This window comes from Episyrphus balteatus, chromosome 3, assembly GCF_945859705.1.
Source record: "Episyrphus balteatus chromosome 3, idEpiBalt1.1, whole genome shotgun sequence".
NCBI lineage: Eukaryota > Metazoa > Arthropoda > Insecta > Diptera > Syrphidae > Episyrphus > Episyrphus balteatus.
The window spans coordinates 99,793,474-99,812,353 of NC_079136.1; the positions used below are offsets into that span (position 1 = coordinate 99,793,474).

Genomic DNA, 18,880 nt, shown 5'->3' on the forward strand with positions numbered 1-18,880 from the left:
AAGTTATTAACTTAAATAATTCGTTTTCAATAATGAAATCATGAATATTTTGTTTTTATCAATTTTGAGGACATATTAATTATGCAGTATAAATAGGTAAACAAAATTGTGGGATTGTTAAGCTTTTGATTGTTCCGTGCGGGTGCATCCTTAAGGGGTTAACATATTTTTCCAAATTAAAAAAATAAATTTTTAATGAGAATATCTACAATACATTTTTAAGTTGAAGTTTTATTTTGGTGCAATGTAACAGGGTGAAATATAATATTTTTTCAGGATTACGTTATCAACTCCATTTTGCATTGAAGAAGAAGGAGGGTTATGCGATTGACAAGTATATACATATTAGGGTGTCCCAAAGTGATGTTTTCGGGGGAGACACCCATTAGATCGAAAGTTTAGGATCCAAATAATGGGAATTGAGCAAAACACATTTTTTTGGTGATCATTAACCAGTGCCTCTAGGGTTTTACTTTCCCCAGTTTGTAACTTTTACATAAAATTCGTTTTTTCTCGAGGTAAATCATATTTTTTTAAAATGTTTGTTGATTATGATATGAAAATGATTCCTTTAAAAGATCACATTCAAAATTTCCCGTTATAAAATGTTTTTATAATTTATTTTGATTTTTGAAATTATTAGCTGTTTTCGTATTTTGCGTTTACGTTTTATTTTATTCATCTCAAAGTACACCACCTATCAAAAAATTTGTGATGCAAATTTATTGGTTTTAATTCTTTTCAAATATTGCATTAAAAACTGTGTGTATACCTAAATCAAACATTTTAAATTTTTAATTTTTATTTTAGTACAGGAGGGGTATTAGAAAAGCTAAAATCCTGGTTTTCGGGACGCCATCGCCACTCCCTGGCGAAATCCGCCATTTTGGAAAACGCGAATCGCTCTATATCTCCAAAACTGTGGGTCCTGTAGAAATGGTTATCAGACCAAAGTTCTCGAAAATTTAATTATCTTTTTCTTTGTGATACATTATTTTTCTGAGAGGGCAATAGTTTTGACGTTATGTTGTTTCAATTTATTTTTTTCGGTATTTTTGATATTTTATCATTCCCGGAATCAGTTACATATATAATTTTTTAAAAAGTAAAAGTTATAGACCATCAAATTTCCAATAATTTTGTATATAGTAGAAATTCATTGATCTGAATACTATAGTCTAAGTTCATGAAAGTTAGTAAAAAAAACAGGCATTTTGTGGAACGGAATATAGGAAGGATGAAATCCGCCATTTTGAAAAACGTGAATTGGTCTATATTAACTACACTATTGGCTTTACGCGAATAAGTTACTGTCCCGAAAACCAGGACTTAAGCTTATTCTCATCTAAAATTGTTATGTGTCGTTCATTCGAAACTACAAAAAGGAGTTGCCAACCCGTGCGCAGTGCCGATGTTTAAATAATTTAAATAAAAAAAATAGCCTAATCTCAGATCTGCTTATAATAGTAAATTTTGGTTATTTAAAAATAAGAATTCAGAACAAATACCTAACAATTCGGTAATATTTATTGTATGACGTGACATTTTCTTTGAAAAAAAAAACCATTAACACATTCCGGATGTCATGTAGGTAATAACTACGCATCGACGCGTTAATAAAACGATAACCCACGATTAATTTAAATGCTTCAGTTTTAATAGTCAATTCTGGACAGGTATTATTACATTACATATTTACATCATTTTCGTTTTCATAACCAACAACAAGCCAACACCAAACACTATGTGAAATAATAATTACCATAAACAATTTATATTAATTAAAATCTGCATATTCCAGCAACTCCACAAAAACAAAAATGTAGGTATTTAATTTTTCCATGACTCGGCTACAATTCACATCATAGTGTGTGGTCAGTGCCGGATTAACCATGTCATGGGCCCCTAGGCAATGCAATTCTCGGGCCCTTTTTCGATGGTTTTTCAATACCATAAGCTCTTTTTAAATTAGGTTAGAAATTTGTGTAGGTAACTACCTGAGGACTAATCGGCTATAATCTTGTGTCATATCATGCCATTTTATAAATGTTAACTAAAACTTTTGATACATCTTAGAAAACAACTATTTCTTGAAAATTGACCTTATCCCGAACATCGACCTTATCCCGAACATTTTCTGTCGCCATTATTGCTAATGAATTTAATCGCTTTTGCAAGATTGAAGAACGCAGACAATTTTTAAAATTTTTAGTTTTGAAAAATGATGTTCCCCAGTCGCGTTAGAAATCATCAAACTTCTGGACATTTTTAAAGCTACCATAACATTTGGGAATGTTATTGGACCATTTTATCCGATATCAATTTGAGTTACTTAACAGCATGCGAAATCTAAGATTTTTCTGACGTATCCTCTGATTGCAACATCTCGTTACTAAACTCTGGTTCGATGTCGTCGGAATAATATTCCATGAATTTTGTACAGGCTTCTTTGCCAATGTTAATTTCAATTGCACTTCCTACTTGAATTTCATATCTAAAATAAATATTACCAATCTAAATCTTGCTAATAAAACCCAATAAAGGATTTGACATGACTGGGAGTTTTTGAAAATTCGAACACATTTTTTTGTAGAATTGAATTACAAAGTGGGGCCCCTGTATTTTCTCTATTTATTTTCGAATAGACTAGCAATATTTTTTTTTTTTTTTTTGTAAGAAGAGATTTCATGTTTAAATATGGAAAGAATAACGCTTATATCCATATAAGAAGGTATTTTTTTCATTGAATTTTGATTTTAAATGTTTTAAAAAGAACTTTTGGACGTGATTTTGAGCTGTTCTGGGTTGATTTTCCCTTTTTCTCTTATCAAACTTTTTCTGAGCTTTATCTATTTGTTCTTTTCTTAACCACAATAGCTCAGTAAAAGTTTTTAATTCATTTAAATTAATTTTTTATTTAAAAATTATTTTTTTTTTTTTAATTCACTCAGTTTGTTTATTTTTTTTAATTACTTTCAGTAGCCTTTTTTATGAAATAAAACTTATTTTTTTTATGAAAACAAACTGGGCTTTAATAAAAAGCACAAAAAATTAATACTCATTAACTTGTTTTTTTGACTAAAATGATATGAAAGTGTAAAAAACAACTTAAAAAACGAAGAAAATTGTGTTTGATGCAAAATTTTGGAGAAACGGTTGTCCGCAGAGAAAAAAGTTTTGAGACAAACTTAAACTGTATTAAATTCTTGATTGGTTGTAAAAAAAATCTTTCAAATCAAACGTGGTTTGGCAAAGATAAGGCCAGTTAAAGGACAAGAGAGCAAAAATCATAAGAACCGTGGTAACTCGAAAACGGGACGAAAACGAGAAAATTACCTCTTAAGTTTTTCGACTTAAAATGACCTCAGGAATCCATGGTTTTCATTTGGGGCGGTGACTGTGGGACACCCTGTATACTTATACAATGTTTTGATGATTTGGAAACGATTTTTGTTCTTCTTTTTTTGTTGTTCTATTTTCTTATTTTTATTGCAAATACAAATGTAAAGGTGTTTTTTATTGAAGGTACAACGCCAAGAAACTTTGTTTGTTCGTAGTCAGGGCGAGGGGCCCTTAGCTGAAGTGGGGCCCCTAGGCAGCTGCCTAGTTTGCCTTGAGGCTAATCCGGCACTGTGTGTGGTGTTTGGTGGTTTTGAGCTACTTTCGGTAAAATTTATTTAAGAGAACATTTGTTGCACCCTTAACATAAAAAAAAGAGAAAACTTGCATACAAAACATGCTGATGCTGATATGCCCAAATTTTCGCCTTCTGCACAAAAAAAAATAAAAACAAGAAGGGGATAGTTGGGTGGTTATGGCATATTTCTATTTTACATAAACCTCTGAGGAGTTTGGTTGAAGAACATGATACTGTGTAGCCAAATTTAAATTGTTAGAAGTAAAAACTGTATCCTTATATTAAGGACCATTCTATTTTGAGTCTCTTGAAATTTACGCGATTTAAATATGTTTCCAAAAATATCATGAAACCATTCTTTTTTGAAAAAAAAAATAAAAATCCCACCAGTGCCCACTCTTACCCTACACCTAAATGAAACAACGGGTTAACAACCGACAGAGCTTTTAAATTAAATGTATGTTCGCTTTTCCTTTTTTTTTAATACAGCCAGGGCGAGAAAACATTTTGTTTACAAGGCAAACTCATTGGCCTCGAGTCAGTATATTCATATAGGGCATCATACATGCCTCAAAAACAGGAGGCGGAAATGCTTTGCACACATGCAATGAATACAAATAATTATTATTTTCATGTTTTGTTTTTGTTCATTAATGGTGTTGAAAAAAGAAGCAAGAAAAAAAAGGATAGATACCACCAAAAAAGAGGCAAATCCTTTAAAAATAATACCAATGTCCTGCGAAACTTTAAGTATTTTATGGATTTGAATTGAATAAATAGATGCTACATAAGTTTTCACTCTACATACAATAAATGTTTTTTTTTTTATGAATGTTTTCACAAAAATATAGAATTCTAAGTTCGGTTTCATAGCTCTCGAACCTAAGAAATCAATAAGGGAAAGGGTGTATAAGGGTGTCAATTTGGTTTATATAATTTTAATACAAACTAACTGATCATGTTCTTTAAAAATTATTACTAAATTTCAATGAATGTAGACTTTAATTAAATTTAAATAGGAAATGGAACTTTTTGTTGTGCACAAACAAATAAAGCTTTGTAAAAGATTGTTCCCACTCAAGCAATCAGTTTTATAAGAAAAAGCAACTTTAGGCCTCCAAGATGTACGGCATTTGTGCAAGTCAAAAAGGAACCATTCAACCAGACACATTAACAAAAAATACAATTTGGCAACCAATTTTTGATGAAAATTGATATTCAAAGTTAAATTACTTCCAATAAATTGACTTGGCTTAGGATACCATAAAGAAGCTCAACATCGACATCGGTTGCTCTATCTATATCTACACTATTATGGATATACCATAAGAATAATGATGCTTGTCACGCATCATTTCAAAAAGTACTCAACCAATTTACTATAAACAAACTTTATTTTCTAAACAAACTTTTAGTCCCAGTCAAATTTAATTTAAAATGGAAAATTCTGTTGCACTCTGGTCGCCTTTTTGGACAAAAAGATTGTGTTTAGTCAAAAACTCAGCAATAAAGAATGCTCTAAATAACCTTAAATTAGAGGAACCTCTAAAGAGCATGACAAACATAATATTTGTAACAGAGTTATAAGATCAGTTACGGTTCTCAGGAAGTTGTCAAGGAACTGTTGCCGGACCTGAAGGGAGAGGGCTTAAAGTTTATTATCTACTCTACACGGATGATGTATGGCAATTGCCGTTTCAGGCAAGCACCTACAGACCTTTCCAGAAATGATTTAAACAGATTTTCACAAGTTTATTTACTGAGCTAAGAGGTATGGATAAGATAAATTTATTACTACCCACAAAACGGAAGTTTTTTCTCCACGAGAAACTATAAGATTCCTGAATTTAAACCCCCTAAAATTAGAAATGTAACACTTACGGCCATATTATTCACTAGTTTAAAATATACATCTGGATGTAAGGAAATTTAATTCCAAAAAAATAAATCCAAATCCTATATATATTATATACTTCTTAAAACCAATCTTGAATCCAAATTTTTCAGAATTTTTGCCTCTTCAACAGGGTTCTATTTTCATTGCATTAGCCTATACGCCCCCGATCATGTACAAAGCGCGAATATCCTCATTAGATATCTTGGTTTCAGGCCTAACTCAGAGTCCACTTTTGCTAAATTAGCTAAAGAAATGTTTTTACTCGAATATTGACCGATACATTGTAAAAACTGCAAAAAATGTCAATACACATTTAATATTTCAGGTTTTGGCAATTTAAATTCTAAGAGACTTATAGATATTGACAGAAACGATGTAGGTAGTTCGGCATTAAAGCAACTTATACCTATGTACATTTCCAATAATTTGATAAGTACACTTGAACCATTTCTGTAGATTTGTTTTCAAAAATTTTGTTTTTGAAATAATACCGAGTGAGTTTTGTCGTAATCAAATCGGCAATAAAATCAAAAAGAAATTACATTTATTCAATAAAGAAAATGATTTGATTAACTAATTAAACCTTTTTGATTTGAAAACGAATCCATACAAAAACATAGGTACTTAAATAAAAAAAAAACCCAATGAATTGATAACAAAACAAATACCTTCCTACTCCTACATCCAAGAAGAATACGCAAATATGAAATATTAAATGAAATAATATTTTATTTCCCATTACAAAGCCATGTCGTTACTTTCGCAAATACAAACAAAAATATAAATAAAAATTACATAATTGAAACATAAAAATGATCCTTTTCTTTCTTCAAGGACGAAAAAAATAGCAAAGATAAAAGAGAACCTATAAAAATAAAATAAAGAAAACAAAAAACTGTCAAAACAAATGGAAATAACAATACATAGAATTGTAGGAAGGCCAGTGATGCCAAGTAGATATTTCCGTGGTAATGAAATGATAATTTAAACTTATTTTTTTTTTTATTTTCCCACCACCCACCTCCTTGTTTTAAGGTTACTAAGCTCCAATTTAAGCACACTGACGTTTTAATGTAAGGTGTTAGGTATTAGTAAACTAAACTTTTCATATTATATAACAACCGACCGAACTTTATAGGAATATTTCGAAAAGAAATGTTGATTTAAAATATTCACACGGCAACACTGGTTAAGACAATGAATATAGAAATCGTTTTAGTGGTAGAATGCCAGTCAGCTGTGAATAACAACCTTCATCAATTTTAATAGCAAAGATTCCTAGGCTAGTAACAGTAAGCACGCAAAAATAACGGCATTTACTTATAATATTTTCGTACATGTTTAGGAATGGCCCTTTTTTGTGTCGACGTTTATTCTTTGTTTTTTTATATTTTATCAAAAAAATGCAAATATAAAGAAAAAAAATAGAAAAGCAAAAAAAAAAACATATTTTTTAACCCTCATCAGGCAGAACGCAGGAATATCTTTTGGTTTTTTTTTACAACAAAACAAAGGAAAACAATTCGTTTGAAGGGAAAAGAACAAGGAAATAGCCTTAAGCAAACGGTTTTCTTTATAAATTGGCTCTTGATGGATAAAGGGTATTATTTTGAAGGTAGTGGTTTAAGTGAGTGGGTCGAAGCTGCTGCCGCCGCTATTTAAAGCTTAGAATGGGGTTGTGGAGGTAGGAGGGTAGTTTGTATTCGTTTTGTTTTTTTTTCTCTCTCTCTGCTGGCTCGTTATGATGAAAAAGGATGAATTTGAATTTTATTTTATGTTTGAATAAATAAGCAGCCAAGGCACGGTACCTATGTAACTATATATGTATGCGTATAGGTATAGCAATGTAGGAATTGTGTAGCTTTTATACGATTTTTTTCATTATAGCTTTAACGTTAGCAGGTGAAGCCGAAGTAGGTGCTAGAAAAAAAAAGGTTTTACTAATTAAAACGAACGGTGTTGGCTTAAACGGGTTTTTAATTACAAAGCCTTAATTGGGTTAGTAAAGGGTAATTTTCCTTGAAATACAAAACAAATCGTTATGCTATAAATTTAATAGGATTTTACCAACAAAATCAGAATTTAAAAGGCTTAAATTGCCAGATGAGTCATGTCATTTGAAATTGTCGAAATAGCTTTCGGAAAAGGAAACCATTCCAGATTTGAGAGTAGGTAGCATCTGAAATAAAACAGCCCTGATAGTTGATGGTGTGATGAGTGACTTATAAAATAATTTTTTCTTGTTTCAAAGCTTCAGATGCTAACAAATTGATAAACTTTCTACACTTCACAAAACAAAAAACAATGTGAGACACATCATTTATATTAGAATTTAAGATGTCAAATTGATGAAGGTAGAAACGTTTACGTGAAAATTTATATCAGTTGTGTCCTGTAGAATTTAAGAAAATTATTTCAAAAGCAAAGTTTCGGGAGAAAAGTTATTCGGTCGATTTTCGGTCTCACTTGCATTGATGGTGATTGAAGAAGAAGATACAGCATCGAACTGTTCATTTTGTTCAAGGACACTAACCTAGCCTATTGAATATCTAAGTGCAGACATGTGTAGCGCGTGGACAACAATGCTCAGGTCCGCAAAGTTTTCGACCTCAACCCAGCGGGACGGTGTCGCTAGCAGTGCGGCGCATTAGAGGAAAACTGTTTCTAAGGTGGCACACGGTAGTGAAAAAAAATGCAGAAACGCTTGAAACGGGCTATGTGAATGCTATTTTTTTTTCCCAAGGTTGGACCACGATAGCCCAACTTTTATTTTCACCGTCCTACCCTTAGTTTAAACATTATAGAAGCATTTTTTTAAATGCACCTCAAAAATTAAAAAAAAAACATATTAAAAAGGTCACTGTGGTGTATGCGTACTATTTTTTTTAGGTGAATAAAAAATAATGCCACGACAGTGCAAAAGGAACAATTTTTACATTGGATAAATAAAGTATTTTTTGTGATTTTAAAAAACGTTTTATTTTAAAATTTAGAGGTCTGCCGGATCAAAGTTGGGTTGAAATCCTGTGGGAACGTTAAAAGTGAAGAACGCTCTTTACCTTAAAATAGGCTGCAAGACCAAACTTCCACATTTTTACTCTGAAGACTTCTGGTTTTCAAAAATAAAGTAATTGCCTCCATTTAAAATTAATTTTACCATTTAACTCGATAAGTACAATTAATTGTAGCCACCTTCAAACACTGGCCACCCTTAGTAATGTAAGAATCAAATTGCTGCGACATCCAGTGTCAAAACACGCATGTTTAAAACATGCCTTACTCTATTTTACTCTCAAATCGTTTTTATTTTTTAATTTTCAACCTTTAAATAGAAGCATTTTAACCATCGCGTAGTGATTCTTGCTTTTGAAGTCGAAAAAATATACGTCTAGTTCCATATCATTGTTTGCGAGTGTAGTTTCAAACATTGAAAGTATAGATAACATATAAACATAATGCAACCTTGTACATATTTTAAATTAACAAAAACCTAATTTTGTTGATTGATATTCACAAATCGCAATGCTTAAAATCAATTTGAACACCTTTGATAAATATTCTCGTAATATGAGCAATTGTAAACATAGTTTAATGAATTAAACAGAAATAATTGCATATATTCGTACAACACATATTTGGATAATTATGTTTCGGTTATACCGCCCTAACCACAAAATCAAATAGCAATTAGTGGATAATGTCACTGTTTCAATAAATAAATTCAATACAACACCGCAACATTAAGTGTTAAATTTTTGTTTTCATTTAAATTAAAACTGTTTGGAAAAAAAATCCTTTGCATCATCAAATAGGAATTGGAATCTAATGACAGCAATAGGTGCGTAAATAAATTGTTGCAAAATTCCATTCTATTTCTCTACACAAATCGATTTGCCACAAAGCTTTCAACCACTGACCTAAAACTCACCGAATGAGTTTCATTCCAACTTCAATTAATTCCATGGAGATGACGTTCGTTGCTGTGAAAGGATGTACAATTTTGTAACAGAAAATATCTAAAACTCAAAACCTTTACGTGCACTTTAGGGCATCAGCAGTGATGTCCGCCCCTAAAAGCCTATCTTTCAACAAAACAACACAATTTGCAGATGTTTCAGAATTGGATACGTTTTCAAAATCGTATATACTCGTATAACTCAAACGACAACAGGAAATGGGCAGCCATATAGCCAACCAAATGGGCGGAGAGGAAAGACATAAAATATAAATTTACTGATTCTGCAGTTTTAGGAGTGGAAGGGTAGCAGAAGCCTAAGTATCTGTGCGCCGCGAAACAATCAATACATTTCAATAGCGACTAACTAATCAAACAATTACCAAACTTGCTGCCAGGGGCCGACACCTAATGACTTAATCTGATTCTTCCTCTTTGTACGAAATGAATTTTGAGATCAATATAATTATACAATTCACGGCCTAGATACTTATGTATACGTCTAATGTACTACATATTTTATTGTCAGTAGCAGCATCTGCTTAATTTCCACAGAAATGTCATTTTCTCGACGAGTTCCGGAAATGTATTGTTTATAAGTCCCGTCAATTAAATGTTCGTTTCGTTGTTAAACACGCGTTGAACATCAAAACATGTACTAGATTTTGTTAAATTTAACTTAAGCAACAGCCTCAAACAGTGGTTGTATGTTATTATTTAAAATGTCCAAATTGAACACATTGTTGCAATTGAAAATATAACATAAATGTTAAATTGCAGTTTGTCTGCTTTCACATTTGGCGCTTAAGTAACGAACAGGTCAAGTGAAAAAAAAACTAAACGTTGGGCGCCATTCTGGAGAAACAAATCTTCTTTTCCAAAAATCTGGTTTAAAAACAGTTAACAATTGTATTTTGTAACTTTTTTTTTTGTCATACAATTCAATAGAATAAGATAGGTACAAAATGACTGGACATTTTACTCACCCTTAAAAGGTAACGCCTAAGAAGCTATTCAAATGATTGTTATCATTTTTATGTTGGTACCCCTTGGAAACATCGATTTTAATGAGACTTTGGGGATGCGATAGATTAGATAATGTTGATGGTGATTAACCATTCAAAATTACCTGCTAGGGGACTTTGACATGTACATTGGACATACCTACAATTCTACATACAAGCATCATTATCATCACACCATCAGCATCAACAGTGGCAGATTTCAAGCAATGTGAAATAATCTGCTCTGGCATATACATTATAAAAATATACAGACAAAAATACATACATATGTATATGTATGCTCAATGCTCCACATTATCAAGAGGCAGGAGGATCATCAAAGGTCATTAATTCCAAATGAAAAATGTTAAATCCTGTGTCATTTGGTAGGAGGTGTTGTGGGAGCTTTTGTGAGTGGGAGCGGCATCACCAGCAACGCTTTTGCCACAAATTTCGATTTATATTAATGATATTCGAGGGAGATTCGGTTTATGTATACTGACATACATTGTGATGTATGTTTTGGCATTTCAAAGGCATACCATCTTCGTCACAGAAAGAGAGAGAGAGAGAAGGTTATAGTGAGAATGGTTTTCAGATAATAACAAGCATTTACAGACGATAGTTTGGTGTTTATACTTGTCGTCTCGATTCACAAAAGACGACAAAAATAAAGGTGCTGAAGACCGATAATGTAGACGTTTCATTAGGTTTTATGTCTTATCTTGAAGTTGTTTTTTGTTTTCTTTTTTTTCTGATACCATTTTGGTATGATTTTTTTCTTTTTTTTTCTTGTGATTTTGTTTTGGTGTTAGTGTTAGGTAGACTTTATTTTAACGATTGAGAATTAAGAAATAGCTTAAGCCTTATCATGTTTTTGTTTAAAAGAAATAATTAATGAACGAATTGGGACCCCAACCGACAACTGTAACACCAAAGATGCTTCTCAATAAGTAGAGATGCCGCGAATAGTGATTTGGCCGAATACCGAATATTCTGCAGCTGAAGACTCGACCAACGATGTGTACCTACTTTACTCCTACGTGACTTTTGAGATGCTAACCTGTCTTATTCGATTACATTGTATTCGGCCAACGAGCAACGATGTGTTTATGTATCTATCTTAGAAATTCGTGGTTTTGACGTGTAATGATCTGCCTTATTGTGTTCCAATGTATATGGGCCTTTTTTTATTTTCCCTCAATTTAATTTTCGGTTTTTGGCCCAACGTTGTGCAACTCCTCGGCAAAATACGGAACATCAAATGTAGGCCGAGTAGGGGCCGAAAACCTATTCGCGGAATATCTACTTTTCAACTATTTGGAACCATTGAGGATCTTTAGCCATCTGTTAATTCTAAAAAAAAAAACAGAATAGTAAGAAAAACTTACTGGTTAAGCGTATCTAAAGTTGCCATAAGAAAGTATTGCTTCAAAATATGAAAGGTAACTTATTCACAAAATAGAAGAAGGTTTCGATTTTCTGATAGACATTATGGCTCCGGAAAATAACTTCAGAATTTCTTTTTGAAAAAAAGCCAGGAAAGCAGTGAATTTCCATACCACCCAGCTAAAAAGGTTAAGAAAGAATCTATACAAATTAAGAAGAAAAAAGCTGCAAACTCGTGAGGCCTACCTGACTATCGATTCCAGGACTTTTGGAGGAAGCTAGTTCAAGTAGAGTATGAGCGGAAAAAACAATGAAATTAAAGTCGTGTCACATTACACTGGGGCAAAAAGGATTTTGTTTTATTAAGTTTCCCACGGTTTTTGGGATGCTATAAGCTCGTATACGAAGACAAAATTTTTTTATCAACTCGCGTTTTCGAAATATATTCCCATTACAAAATCTAAAATCGATTTTTTGCTATGTACTTTTTAAGCATTTCCCTATCTGGTTTTTTTGTTGTGGTTTTGTTCCGAAAAAAATCAATGCTTTTCTAAATATTTTGAGTGTGTTGAACTCGAACCCGAAATTATAATTTTTCTATCAGATCGCGTTTTTGAGATATTCCAGTTATACAATCTCAAAATCCCATTTTTTGCTACATTTTAATTATTTCCCTAGTCCCTGTTTCACTCAAATTAAAGCCGCAAAAAAAAAATGGAGGCATATTTGAAATATAACTAAAAAATTAATTCAAAAACTTCATAACTTCATAAAACACAAAAAAAAAGTGCAATTTTGTTTATCAGTGTTATCGTTTCATCAACTTCAAAGCCGATAATATCATACCTTAAGAAGATCGATCTTTCCTTAATGGATCTTTGTGGCTTTTGCTAAGGTGAAGATAAAAGAAAAACTGTGACAGTGCATTGTTATGTTAAATGCGATAAGGACGCACATTTAAAATAATTATTGAACTCAAAATATATTTGTTCCAAGCGAATTTTATGACGACTTTTCTATTTCTTGTGATGATAAGTTGTCCTATGATTATAGGTATGTGTAGGTAATATGGTGGGTTGATCCGCACTATAAAATGCACTTGTGATGAACCTCACATATCACATTTATAAAATAATATGTCCACACTAAGTCTTAGAGGTCTAAAGCAGAAATCCTTCTTCTTGAACAAAATATTCAATAAGTTTGTTAGGATATACACCGCTCCAATTTACACCAATATACGCCGCGCAGTTCAGGTTAAATAAAATTGTACTCAAACAATAAGTCAACAGAATTGATTATGATTCCTTTTATTGTATTTATTCAAATTAAAAACCCACAATGCAAAAAATGCCATAAGTCTGTAAATTATAAATTCTTAATAAAAAATAACTTTTTATTTGTTCTACTATGTATTGAAGCAATAACCAACATTTTATAAACGAAATCACACAGTTGTTTTATTTAATGTGAAAATCAACCAAAATAATATGCAAATGTTGTTTGCCATCTTGGTTTTCTTCAAAAGGGCCCCCACTGAGAATCAATGTATAGGTAAAATGAAAATCACTTTTCCCCTATTCCACAATTCCTTTGGTGACAAAATAAACCACAAGTCAAGTAAATTTTACTCCTTCGTCCTTTGAAATACTGATACAGTACGAGTAGGTACATTGCTTGCTTCCACACAACAATATCCCTTATGTAAATAATTGAGAAGCCAAATTTCCATTTAAATGTCTCTCTACCCGTATTTTGCACCCTTATACTTACTTATGGAACCAGTCCATGAGAATCAGTGGCGGATAAAAACAAACGTGGGTAGCCACCAAGCATATAAAATGTTGGTTTTTGGTTCATGTTTAACTATAATTAATTTAAATCACGTACATTTTTTTTATTTAAGGTTTTCACTAATACAAACTTCCAATCACATTCGCATACGGCTTTTTCATTACCTATGCATTTAATTAATTCTCAAAACCTTATTCTGGAATGGAAGTCTTAAGAAACTGGGTCTGATATTATTTTCTTTGTTGGTTTATCTGAAAGTAGATTCAGCTTTTTGGCTTCTTTTTGGATTTCATTCAGTTATTTTAAGGACCAATATAAGCGGTATTTATATCTTGTTATGATAAATAAATAATTTATAAAGTCAAAACCCTGCCGGAGTAAAATTGGAAATTGAATTTTCAAAAAATAATTACTTTGGACCGCCAAAGCAAAGCCAAACCACAATTTGGCGGAAAAATGCTCTGCATGCTGCGTCCGGCTGTTGTTCGGTGGAGGTTAAAAACCGTGCGGTAGAGCTTATGCGTTGGTTCAATAAACTAACAATTAACTTTAATAAAACTATTGGAAGCCCTGTTATTAAGCGCTTAAATTATTAATAAGTTCAATAGTGTCTGAAATTTCTACAGAAATTTCCCCAAAAGGTAAAGTTCATGAAGTAAGGGCTCGTAGCACAAAATTTACTGTCATAGCTGCTACCTGTGGCCTCACGAACACCTGAAAATCACAATATGTTTGTTTTTCTGTACCATTCCTATAGAAAACGATTTTAAACACGATTCTTGTAGCAAAAAAAGGCATTAGTGTTAAAAAAAAAGTCGTCAAAGTCTTGAGAAAAACTTCTGATAAAAATACGTTAACTGAATTGTACAGAAAAAACAACACGACACGGTAAAAATGTCACGGCATAAAACTCTTGAATTTCCTTACTTTTGTGTAGAATAGCAGAACTTCTTTTACAAACGAATGCCATTATAAGATTGAACCTGATCTACGAGTCTAGAAGCCAATATTTCAAAAACACATGCCGTCTTTGTGAATTTTTGACAAACAAAAAACAACTTATAACACTAAGAAGCTAGAACCTAGAAGTGGATGTCAGTGTTAGAAAAAGACTAGTGAAACAAAATGAGAAACACAAAAACTACCAAGTTTAGGAAATTAAAAGTCCATATATTCCTGACTTCTGGCAGAAAAAGCAAACAACATTGGTGTTGTGTATGCTTTTTGATTGAAGTGTAGAATCACGCAAACATAGCTCAAAGTCTTGTAGATTTTTACATGACTCATACTTTTCGACTTAATGTACCTACCAGGGTTCGGACTTTACTTCGATCGAAGTAGATTTACTTCAATTTTGGGAAAAAAATAAAATCTACTTCCCTACTTCTCTTTTTTAGGATCTACTTCTATTTCTTGATTGAAAAATATTTTTCAAATAATAAATTTAGAGAAAGGGATTTAACTTCAATTTTAAATCTGGTCGAGGCATTGAGAAATAAAGCTCAACTGAAATCTCAAAAGATAAATCTAAAAGATATAAATAAAGTTTATCAAAGTAATTTTGACTGATTTTGAAGAATTCCTGATCAAAAATTTGTTAGATTATGTTGAATTAACCGTTTTACCCCAAAGCACCGTTACAACCACTAGATGAAAAAGGTTTTTTTGAAAAGTTCATAATAAAAAAAGTAAAGAAAAATAATTTTGTTGAAAAATAATTTTTTTATAATAAATTTTTGTAAATAAATGTTCTGAAAGTTTAATTTTGAAATCTACTTCCGAAATTTTGGATCTACTTCACTTTTTTTTTCAAATCTGCTTCGAAATTTTGAAACTGAAGTCCGAACCCTGGTACCTACTATATGAACTCCCTCTAAACAGAGGATTCTAATGAGACGTTTTTTTTTTATTCTTAGTAGGTGAAGGTTAATTTTGTCCATAAGAGGTTTTTCCCAGTGGTCTTCCAGCGAGCCTTGCATGTTACAAAGAAAAATGAATTTCTCAAAATGTCCTTGGAGTGATAAAACTAAAACAGAATGGTAATCCGTTAAAAGTAAAATCCCCAAAGGTAGAACAAACAGAAGAAAAAAAGAAAACGAAAAAAATAAAACAAACATAAGCATAAGGAGCGTTGTCGTACAGAAAAAAAAATAGAAAAAGACGACGAAGGAATGATTTTTCATCTGTGAATCCCTTAACGGTTTTTTTCGCATTTCATTTTTAGTTTTTTGTTTGTGATGTCGCTTCATTTTATCACCGCGGAAATAAAAATGAAATACCAGCGACGACAGCGGAAGTAATTTTAAGTTCTTTAAAAGCTTTCTTTTTTGTCCATCCATCGCTCTATGAAGGAGCGGATTCAGGAGTTGATATACCTTGGCAAAATTGGCATAAAATAGAATAATTTTGATATTAAATTTCTTAGTTCATTGATTATTTAATCTTCAATTCCTTCTTCATTATTGTTTTTAATTCCTTTTATTGGACTTGAATCCTTCTTAAAGAAGAATGTCAGAAACTCTTCCGAATTCTTAACTCCTTCTTTTCGTAATTCTAAACAACGTTTCATAAAATAGCCAATATGGAATATCTTCCGCCATAAAAATTCTCTATTCCTATATACTGTGTATTAAAATAAAAATTGTGCATCTTACAGTCACATTCATCAGATAAATTGGCCGTAACGTACAGACAAATCTGCCGTCTAGGCAGAAAAATCTGCATTTACATTCAAACAACTCTGCCTTATTAGGTATATGTATATGTATGTATATGTAGTTCGTATTAATTATTTCTATCTTCGTGACCTTTTATATTATATTATAGACCGTCTCGATTGAAGTAATGTCAAAAGATTTAATTTTTCAAAGGTATAATAATTGATCTTCAAAATTGTTATTAGAATTGTAAAATTAAAATCCATCATTGGTTAACTTTATCGCCCCCGAAGAAATATCGCCCCAGGCAGTCCTTCCCATTTCTTGGCCACCAAATCAGCAGTTGTTAGTAAATCATCCTTCTATTCTTAGACAATGCGAAAAATGAAAATATAAGAAGAAGATTTTATGTAAAATCACAAAAAGAAAAAAACAAATCCAAGTGTCCTTAGCAACAGGACGAGCTCATAACCCATTTCCTAGTAAAATTGCCATTTATGAGTAATAAATTGTTAAAAAACCTGAATATCCGCACTTTACTTGGACTTTTTCGAGTTTATTTTTTTTTTTTGTTAATTTTCGTTTAATTAGAAAAGAATTCATTAAATTTACTGGCGTTGTTGATGGTGCATTATTTAAAGATTTATTTAACTTATTTTTTTTTTCGTCTATTTCTTATTGAGTTCTTCCTTTCTGTGGTTTGTATAGTTGAAAAAGTTGGTCGAAAGTTGAAGGGTTGTATAAAAAAAATGAGGCGGACTTTTAAATTACTTTTGTTATACTTAACTACTTTTAAAATATGTAGCGACAGAGTTTTTGGTGGAGGGTGTAATTGGTTTTTTTCGCGTTTTATTTTGAAAGATGGGGACTATGTAGAAAGAAAACAAATTTTATTGGAAAGTTGTGTAATTAAGTTCATTTAAAAATAATTATATTGATTAAAGATTCTAGAAATAGAATAGAAAATGAAGTTTATTTCGTTTTTTAAGTCATTGAATAGATTTTCTTTGTCGTTTCTTTCAATGGTTCTATAAATGATTTAAAACATAGATATAATTATATTTAAATTAAACATTAAATTAAATTAAATTTAATATTAAGATATTATGTAGAAGCGTTGTAGGTGAATAAATGCAATTCTTGATAAAAATTGAGTAACCCGCAATACTTTTTGTTTTTAACGGTCAAATCAAATTGAAGTTATTTGTTGTTTAAGTATTTTTAAAATTCATTTTTATTAATTTTTCTTCTACTTTAGTCATAAATTGTTTGCATTGCGACTTTATTTTAATGAAATTCATGAATTATATTTATGTATTTAACAAAAGTGTTAAAATCAATATAAAATTAATGTTTTTAAGCCAGCTTTTCAGGTCATAAAGAATTTTTTCAAACCTCAGCAAGTACATTATGGTGGTCCTAATATTGTTATTATTTTCTGTAATTCCACAGTGAATGGACATCAATTATATCTTAATAGAGGAGGAAAAAACTCTCCAATTTTTGCCGATTTTCATTTCAACTGCTTAGTCTCTCGGTAGATACAATCCGTGAGTCTTATGGAATACCGCATATAAAATTACCAATACAAATCAAAGAAAATATTTGACATGAACATTTTACGTCAAATCCGGGAGAGGAAGGAAGTCAAATAAAAATTTAAAAAAATTTGGGAAATTGTTTCTTATCATTTCTAACCGGATGACTGCTACACAACTGTAAGCCCGGATGCGAACCACCCTACTTTTTTTTTTCATTTTATTGCTCCTTGAAGTCTAAGGTATGAAAATACGAAATAGAGTGTTCTCTTTTTCCATTCAAAGGTTTGATGTAGTTACTACTTGAGAAGATAGAGGGCAGCAAAGTTCCCGAAATTCGATTTCTTATGTTTTAGCATTAGATGTTTAGAAAAATCACCTTATTTAAAATGCAATGGTCGAAATAATCAATAATTTTTAGGCCATCTTAATATTTTTGATATGATTTTCATAATTGTCGGATAGTAAAGAATGTCGGAAACAAATATTTATCTTAAAATTTCATTTCACTCCTTAAAAACACTGCCAAAAAAGATACAGATCAACAAAGCTGAAACATGATAGAACTGAAACTCTTGTTGGCCTATCTTTTTTGTTAGTATATTTAATTTATGTGACGACATAAATGACCATTTTATCTCATAAATTTATAACAGTCAAACAAACTTTCCAGCGTTCTTACTCTGAGAGAAACGCTTTCTCTATAAGAAAAATTTATATTTAAAATTTTGAAAATTCTTTTAATCATAATTTCTGCAGTCCGATAAGACCAAACTTCACGCAAACTGAAATTAGTGTTCAAAATCATCACAATTTCAAAACTGAATCTAAATTTCACTTACGTAAATTTTTCTAGATTGACTGAATAATTTGTAAGTTGGTACCTACAATGGCTGATTTTTTATTGAAATTGTGAGTAAATATATTTTAATAATTCCACTAAAATTGTATTCATTAAAGGATAACCTAAATTTTATTAGCCCATTACTATTTTTAAAACATTAAACAT

The 18,880-nt window shown here is 31.2% G+C and overlaps 1 protein-coding gene across 4 annotated transcripts in view; it reads right to left on the reverse strand.

Annotated features, from left to right (window-relative positions):
• Positions 1-18,880, reverse strand: part of LOC129917217 (uncharacterized) — a 97,276-nt gene that overhangs the window by 27,039 nt on the left and 51,357 nt on the right. The window lies entirely within an intron of this gene.